The sequence below is a fragment of the Drosophila miranda genome (genome assembly GCF_003369915.1).
Source record: "Drosophila miranda strain MSH22 chromosome Y unlocalized genomic scaffold, D.miranda_PacBio2.1 Contig_Y1_pilon, whole genome shotgun sequence".
Classification (NCBI taxonomy): domain Eukaryota; kingdom Metazoa; phylum Arthropoda; class Insecta; order Diptera; family Drosophilidae; genus Drosophila; species Drosophila miranda.
This window is the reverse complement of record NW_022881603.1, coordinates 11,907,165-11,916,392: the sequence shown is the minus strand read 5'-3', so window position 1 is coordinate 11,916,392 and position 9,228 is coordinate 11,907,165.

Sequence of the window (9,228 nt, the reverse complement as noted above, 5' to 3'; positions counted from 1 at the left end):
ATTCCGCGCAAGAGCAGTCACTGCTACCTCGGTGTCCACTTCGATAAAAGCCTAACTTGGGGACCGCATATCAGAGCTACAGTCATCAAATGTCAAAACAAACTCAAAAAGTTGCACTGGCTCATGAACTCAAAAAGTAAGCTTCCCCTACGCAATAAAGTCATATTGTACAAGGCAACTATAACCCCTATATGGACATATGCCATTCAAGTCTGGGGATGTGCAGCGAAGACGCATCTGAATAAAATCAGAGTCATGCAAGCGAAGGCTCTAAGGGCGATGACAGGTGCCCCGTGGTTTGTTCGGACCACAATGCTGGAAAGAGATCTCCTCATCCCAAAAATTGGAGATCAAATAAACCATCATAGCAGTCGATACAACGATAGGCTCATTAACCATCCAAATGAAACAGCTAGAGGATTACTGCACCCCCAAATCCCACGCAGACTCAAACGTCTCCACCCATTGAACATAAAAAATAGAAAAATTTGCTGAATAACACATCATTAAAATGTATATATAAACCTAATCATTAAACTCTTATAATATGTAGTAAGCCAATGTAAATATCACTAATATTAGATCATAGTTTAAGTAAAGCTGATTTCTAATAAAATAAAATTTAAAAAAAAAAAAAAAAAAAAAAAATGGTTTCCCCGAGTAGGTTTTCGTTAATCTTTACTCTTGATAGCGCATCGGCTTTCCGGGTAAATATTTTATTTTGAAGTCAAATTCATTTAATTTGATCTTCCATCGTTGTAGCTTCATATTTGGTTCCTTGAGGTTATTCAACCAAATCAAGGGTTTGTGATCACTTAATATCTCAAACGTTCTACCAAACAGGTATGATCTGAAATACTTAGTTGCCCAAACTATAGCTAGTAATTCCTTTTCTATTGCTGAATAATTGATTTCGTGTTCGTTTAAGGTTTTATTGCATAGCAGATTGGTTTGTGGTCTTGCGACAACACTGCTCCTAATGCAATGTTACTTGCATCGGCTGTTACCGTGAACATTTTGTTGAAATCTGGGAATGCGAGGATGGGGTCTGAGGTGATAAGTACTTTCAATTTTTCGAAGGCCTCGACGTATTTTTCCTCTGTTGGGTCTATGACTGCTCGTTTCTTTAATTTGAGTGTCATAGGTTTTGCTATATTAGCGAAGTTGGGAATGAATTTCCTATAGAATCCACATAAACCTATGAATGATTTTATTTTTGTGGTTGTATTGGGTATTGGGAAGTTTATTATGGCAGATATTTTCTTTGGATTAGGAACTATGCCGTTAGTTGTTACTACATGGCCTAGGAATTCCGTTTCTTTCTTCAGGAATTCACACTTATCCATTTGTAGCTTTAAGTTGGCGTCCCTCAACTTTCCAAATACTCTCCTTAGTGACAACAGGTGTTCTTCCAATGAAGTGGAAAATATAATGATGTCGGCTAAGTATACGAGGCAATCTTTGAAGATTAACTCTTCTAGCAGATTGTTCATACATCTTTGGAAGGTAGCGGGGGCAGTGGTTAGCCCAAAGGGCATACGAGTGAACTCGTAATGACCATGCTTCGTGGAGAAAGCTGTTTTTGGGATTGAGCTAGGTTCCATAGGAATTTGATGGAATCCCTTAGCTAAATCGATTGTTGTGAAATATTGGCACCTACCTAGTTTATCTAGTATTTCGTCCATTCTGGGTGTAGGAAATTTATCCTTTATTGTCACCTCGTTTAGACTTCTATAATCTACTACCATACGATATTTCTGCTTTCCTGTAGCATCTATTTTCTTTGGTATCATAGCGATGGGTGCACAATAGGGAGAGTTCGACTTACGAATGATTCCCTGTCTAATCATATCTTTGATTTGTTGTGTCACTTCTTGATCGTGTATTTGAGCATATTTATATGGTCGACGATATACAGGATCTTCGTGATGGGTTTTTATTTCGTGCTTTATAGTACTAGTGAAGGTCAAAATGTCACCTTCTTTATACTGCACGTCCTTAAATTCATAGAGAACTTTCTTTAGTTTCTCCTTTTCTTCGTCATTTAAATGTTCCAACCTTAGCTGGTTGCATTCCCTTAATTCATTCTCTAATGCGGTAGCGAAGTATTGCTCTCCTTCAGGAGATGGGTCAAGGCACTTAGGTGTAGATATATCTTCCTTTGAAGATGGCTTAACACCTTTGTGTGCGGTCTTGCCGACGGCAATTGCTTCTCCACTTTGGATGATTGGGTATGACCTTTCTCCTAACGTTACCGTTTCATTTCGGTAATCGATGACGGCTTTGCTGGCCATCAAATATTCTCTGCCTAAGAGTATGTCATAATTATCAGAAAAATTATGAATATAAAATTTTTGTTTTGTCGGACAGTTTTTGGTTGCATCGCGTGTAATGCTCTGAGTCAGACGGACGGGTCCATTGATGGTATGGACGGTGAGGTTGTCGCTATCGACTTTGGAATCTGTATAGTTTTCTTTTATTATATTTATTGACGATCCCGAGTCCGCGATACCTCTTAATTTTTTATTATTTACGATTATTTCTATATATGGTCTTCCTCGATTTCTTCCGAGGCACTCTGCTGAAAATTTACATCCATTTTCATTTGTCCGCTTTGGCTTTCCCTAGACCGTTTGACTGTCTGATTTGGTGCACTGCTACCTGCCTGTGTCTGATTGATTTGATAGTTTGTGGGATTCTGGACTCTGCCCTGGTTTAAGGAATTTCTAAATTCGTTAAATAGCCCTTTATTATTTACGGCATTATTTCCTGAATTATTTCGATTCGATCCAAGATTATTTCTGGAAGTACTTGGGTTTTGATTGTTATAATCGTTACTACTATAGCGAGGGTAATAAGTTCCAACATTCCTACGATTGTTATTTCCGTTTCTTGAATGTTCGTGATTCTTGTTATCAGTTACGAAATTTTCGTAGATTCCTAACTCTTGAGCTGATTTTTCTAGATTAGCCATAGTAGAAATGTCTTTTTTTGCTAAAATGATGAATAGTTTATTGGGTAGAGCATCTTCTATGGTATGTCTGGTGGCATTTGCCAGAGCGTTTTTAAAGATTATCTTATTTTCTGGGCTAGTCTCCAGATTTAGTTTACTTACTATAACATTTGACTTAATTTCTAGTTCTTCTACGAACTTACGAATATTCCCATTGAATTTGGTGTCGTGTAATTGTTGTAGCAGCGTCTCGTATGGAGTGTGGTTGTTGAATTTGCTGATTAGGGCTGCTTTTAGATCGGTCCAGGTGTTGGGTTGAAGGCTTTGTGATAAAAGTTGTGCTCGTCCGCACAGTTGACCCTCAGTGGCTCCGTACATGATGCTTTGTTGCCGGATGTCTTCTGTTGAGTACAATTCAAAGATGTACTCGATTCTACTTATGAACGAGCTTAGGCGTTCTTGGCATCCGTCGTATGGTGGAATTTGCCTGATTGACTTCAAGGCTTGGTTCAGCTGTATTTCTGTTAGCGGCATGTTGATTTCTTTTTATTTATTTATTTTTTCTAATATTAATTGAGTTTCGTGTGTAGATTCTTTGGCGGATCTCTTTAGTATTAGCGTTACTTTTCCTCTGATCACTGTAGGTTATTACGCACTGTAACTGTCACTACGCCAATTGATCGTCTTAAAAAAAGGGATTCACTTTTAACTGAGATCCTACCGGCTGCGCCAATTAAATATGCGACACTTCAGTTTACGTTTTAAAAAAGGTTTTATTCTTCACTTAAACTTTAGCGTACATTGATTAGTTATTTCCCCGACGATGACTGAGGTCTGAAGTCTTGAACGGAATTAACTTTGGTTGAATTCTCCGACGGTGTCGCGATTGACGTTTGTCTTGAACAGAACTGAGTTGGCTTCTTAGATGCAGACTATTTATATTATGATGCTCGGTTTGGGATTCGGATTTGGATTCGGAGGCGTTGGCTTCGACTTCGGCTTCGGAGATGGAGTACGTGACTCGATCGATATGTGGGAAAGGCGGCTTTTGATGAAAGGCTTCCGCTGCGTATGATCGGTGTTGCATTACTTGGGGGTGGCTGAGAATAGGGCCTCTGATTGGTCAGCTAGGATGGTGTGATTCTTGAGAATCGATTCGTAATTGATCTCTGAAGAGTGGCGTGATTCTGGTGCGGCTGGATTCTAGTGCGGCTGGATTCTAGGGCGGCATCTATTGTTTTATGTTCAACTTCCAGTTTAGGGTGTTTGTTTACATTGCCTGCAATCGGCTGCGCGTGGTCCATTTCGAGCGTGAGATTGTTTATGAGGGTTCGAAGCTGAGGGTGTCGTATTGTTTATAGTATTGTGGGTGCAGGGTAATAGACATAGACAAGGGTATGCGGAGCATGGACTATAGATATGTCACTATATATATATATATATATATATATATATATATATATGTGTGTATATAAATCAATAATTAAAAACAAATATTTTTTTTTTGTATTATTATTCTCAATGGTTGATCAGACCGTTTCATGAGGTATTTCAAATTTTATACCTGTATTTATACCCGATACTCAAAATGAGTATTGGGGTATATTAGATTTGTGGTAAAAGTGGATGTGTGTAACGTCCAGAAGGAATCGTTTCCGACCCCATAAAGTATATATATTCTTGATCAGCATCAATAGCCGAGTCGATTGAGCCATGTCTGTCTGTCCGTCTGTCCGTCCGTCCGTCTGTCCGTCCCTATTAGCGCCTAGTGCTCAAAGACTATAAGAGCTAGAGCAACGATGTTTTGGATCCAGACTTCTGTGATATGTCACTGCTACAAAAATATTTCAAAACTTCGCCCCGCCCACTTCCGCCCCCACAAAAGACAAAAATCTGTGGCATCCACAATTTTAAAGATACGAGAAAACCAAAAGCGCAGAATCGTAGAGAATGAACATATATTTTAGACTGTAGAATCTGAATTGGATCGTATTATTATTATAGCCAGCATCAAGAAAACAATTTCATTTTTTCTCGCCCTGTCTCTCTCTAACACACACGTAGCATAGCCGGCTTTGCTTAGAGTAAAACATTAGCGCCTAGATCTCAGAGACTATAAAAGCTAGAGCAACCAAATTTGGTATCCACACTCCTAATATATCGGACCGAGACGAGTTTGTTTCAAAATTTCTCCACACCCCCTTCCGCCCCCGCAAAAGATGAAAATCTGGGGATATTCACAAATCTCAGAGACTATTAAGGCTAGAGTAACCAAATTTGTTATCCGCACTCCTGTTAGATCTCACTTTAAAACGTATATCTCAAAATTTCGCCCCACCCTCTTCCGCCCCCACAAAGGACGAAAATCTGTTGCATCCACAATATTGAGGATACGAGAAAACTAAAAACGCAGAATCATAGATAATGATCATATCTATCAGATTGCTGAATCTGGATCAGATCAGATAATTTTTATAGCCAAAAGGAACAAATCAATTTGCACTGGCTGCGCAGCCCCCGACGTCACGCTCAGACTGATTTTCTGTCTCTCTCGCACGCACTCTTTGTCGTGTCGTTCAATATTAGCGACGTCTGCCGGAGGAGAGCCATACTGACTTAGTATCGGGTATAACTGTAGAGTTGCGGTGTCCGCTGCAACTCACAACGTTCCCCCTCGTTTTAGCCTATCTTTATGAACTGTTTGTCTCTTATTTTTGCTAATGGTAATGTTATCTTTATCATCTATGCATATGACCTCAAATGGTCCTATATACCTAGGGTCTAACTTGTGTCCTACTTCGTTTTTTAATAGTACTTTGTTTCCTATTTCTATGCTTACATTTGATGCTTTGTTATCATAATATTTTTTATTTCTGGCTTTATTATTTTCTAGCGATATCCTAGCTCTTTGATATGCTATTTCTAGTCTAAACTTTATTTCTTTTGCATAGTCATCTATTTTATTTACTATTCTATTCTATTTACTTTATTAAAATCTATAAACTGTCTTGGTAATCTGCCAAAGACTAGTTCATATGGACAATATTCATGCGATGCCGAGGGTGTTGTGTTGAAATAATAAGTAAAATATTGTATCCAAACATCCCAATGGGTTTTGTCTGCAGATATGTATGAACGAACGTATTCATTGAATGTTCTATGACTTTGTTCTATTGTCCCTAAGGTCTGGTGGTGGTGTGCATTGGACGTTATATTGACTATCTTAAGATATTTGCACAAATCATTTATGATTGAATTCTTATATTCTGTTCCCATGTCCGTAATGAACGTCTTCATCGGACCGTACTTCAGAATAAAGTTTTCAAATATTGCTTTGGCAACGGTTGTTGCGCTTTTATTTGGAATTGGTATGAATACTAAATACTTTGTTAAATCGCATATTAGCGTAACTGCATATTCATTGCCATTTTCTGAGCATGGTAGTGGCCCTATAGTATCCACTATCACTCTATCAAAAGCCATGGTTGGTATTTCCGTTAGTGTCATTGGGGTCCTAATATGAGTTGTTATTTTAGATTTCTGGCATTTTTGACATTTACGTATGTATTCTTTGATATGACGAGTCATGTTTTTCCAATAGTAATGTCTTTTTATTTTCGCTAGCGTTTTCGAAATGCCATTATGACCTCCTTGAGTTGGATCGTCGTGAAATTTAGACAGTATCGCTTCTTGATCTTTTTCATTTTCTATTTGGGTCACCGGCTTGAGTAGCGCTACTCATAATGGTTTTAATATTTTATTGCCCATGTTCTTAAAAGATTCAATTGAACTTAATTCAAAGATCTTTTCGCTCGGTGCCATTTTGAGCTGGCTGATCGCAAGTATACCGGCTTGCATTTCAAGCCTTTGGAAGAACTGCCCTAAGTCAAGGGTTCCATTGGTATACAGATCGCTAACATCAATTCTTGCTACAACTTTTCTTCCATGTTTCAAAAAACATATCTGATTTTGTATGTGCAAGGCCACTACTTTTCGTACTTCGTCATTACAAATGACTTCATATACGTTGGGCTTAGAAGCGTTGTCAAGAGTTTGCATAGGAAAATCTTCTTGTACATTTCCTGCGCAGGAATTTTTCTGTCTATTTTGTTGCCTGGTAGTGACTTTCAGGACTTTGTTGTGCATGTCTTTTAGGTCGGATATTGTAATCCTGGATAGGGCGTCTGCCACGAAATTGTCTTTACCCTTGAGATATTCGACTGTGAAATCATATTCTTCTAGATCTAATCTCATTCTGGTTAGTTTTGAACTTGGATTTGTCATTGAGAACAAATAAGTTAGTGGTCTGTGGTCTGTCTTTACTGTAAAATGTTTTCCATAAATATATGGTGTGTAATTGCCCAGTGAATTGCTGCTAACTCTTGTTCTGTAGTAGTTTTGTTGCTTTCACCTTTGGTAAATGAGCGTGAAGCATATGCAACTGGGAGATGTTTATCTCCATATTTTTGTGTTAGAACAGCTCCACATGCGTGTTTACTTGCATCTGTAATTATGCAAAATTCTTTATTGAAATCTGGATATTTTAATAATGTGGGTTTAATTAAAGCCTTCTTTAAGTAATCGAATGCATTTTGGCATTCATCTGTCCATTGAAAGGTGACATTCTTTTTACATAATCGAGTTATGTGCCGTGAATAGTCGGCGAAATTTTTGATGAAACGTCTATAGTAATTGCAAAATGCCACGAATATTCTAGCGCTATCTTCGTCTGTAGGGACTGGATATTTTTCGATGACGTCATATTTTTTATCGTCGGGCAAAATGCCTTGATCAGTGCACTTGTGGCCTACAAAAGTCACTTCGTGCATGAAGAAAGCGCATTTTTCTGGATGTAGCTTAAGGTTGTTTTTCCTACACAAATCAAAAACGTCTGTTAAGTTTTTGATCATGTGGTTTTCGGAACAACCGATGACTATTAGGCCATCCATATACAAGAATGCTTGTGAAGTATTAAGTCCAGAAAAAGCAATTGTCATCATTCTTTGAAAGGAATTTGGCGCTATTTTAAGACCATAAGGTAGTCTAGTGAATTGGTACGAGCCATTGCTCGTTGAAAAGGACGTTAAATCTCTAGAGTGTTGTTTCAGCTCTATTTGATGAAATCCAGACATTAAGTCTAGACATGAAAAATATTTGGCTCTACCCAACTGATCAAGAATATCATCTATTCTTGGAAGTGGAAATTTATCGGACAATAATTTTTTGTTTATTTGACGATAGTCAATGACTAAACGCCATCTTTTATTTTCAGATCCTGGGAGACCTTTTTTGGGTACAAGTAGTATTGGACTATTGTACTTCGAAACTGATGGTTCTACTATTTTGTCCAGAATGAGTTTTTCTACCTGTTTATTGATTTCGTCTTTGTGTGCGTGTGGAATTCTATAATTTTTTGTGTATACCGGGTTGTTATCCTTCAATCTTAGCTCTTGCCTATAAAAATTATTAGTTGTTATCGATTCGGTTTCAAGTCCGAATATGTCTGTATACTGTGTGCATTAATCTTTTAGTTTTGTTTTAAATAGTGGCGGAAAGTTTTTAGTTAGCTTTTTCATGACATCTTCGTGTCTATCCTTGCTAATTTCTTGGACTATATCATAGTCACTTAGCATTTCGGTTTTTATTTTATTAATATTTACGATTTTGGTTGAATTTGTTGTATTCAACACTCGGACAAAAATGTTGTTTTTATTGGAAATTGTATTTCCAATGAATATTCCGTCCTCAATTTCTTGATTCGGGATTAGAACAGTATGTTCTGTTGACGCTAATTTAATTTGTCGGACAACTTCAGCGCGTGCTGGAAGAATTGTGGCATTATTATCACAAGTGTGTGTGATAGGTATGTTTATTGGGAAGTTAAGATTGTTTGGCCGTTGTATTAGAGTGTCACTAGTATGTGTACAATCTAATAGGCAATTGAATTTTTTAATGAAGTCTATACCTATAATGCCATCGCTAGGGATTGGAAAGTTTTGTTCAACTAAATGATAATCGTGTGGGATTATATACTTTCCTGTACATAATTCTACGAATGCTAAACCTTTTGAAAAAACTGAACCTTCGCCGATTCTTGATATTTTGGTTGATATGTTAACATTAACATTATCAAAAATATCGATATTTTTATACCCGATACTCAAAATGAGTATTGGGTATATTAGATTTGTGGTAAGAGTGGATGTGTAACGTCCAGAAGGAATCGTTTCCGACCCCATAAAGTATATATATTCTTGATCAGCATCAATAGCCGA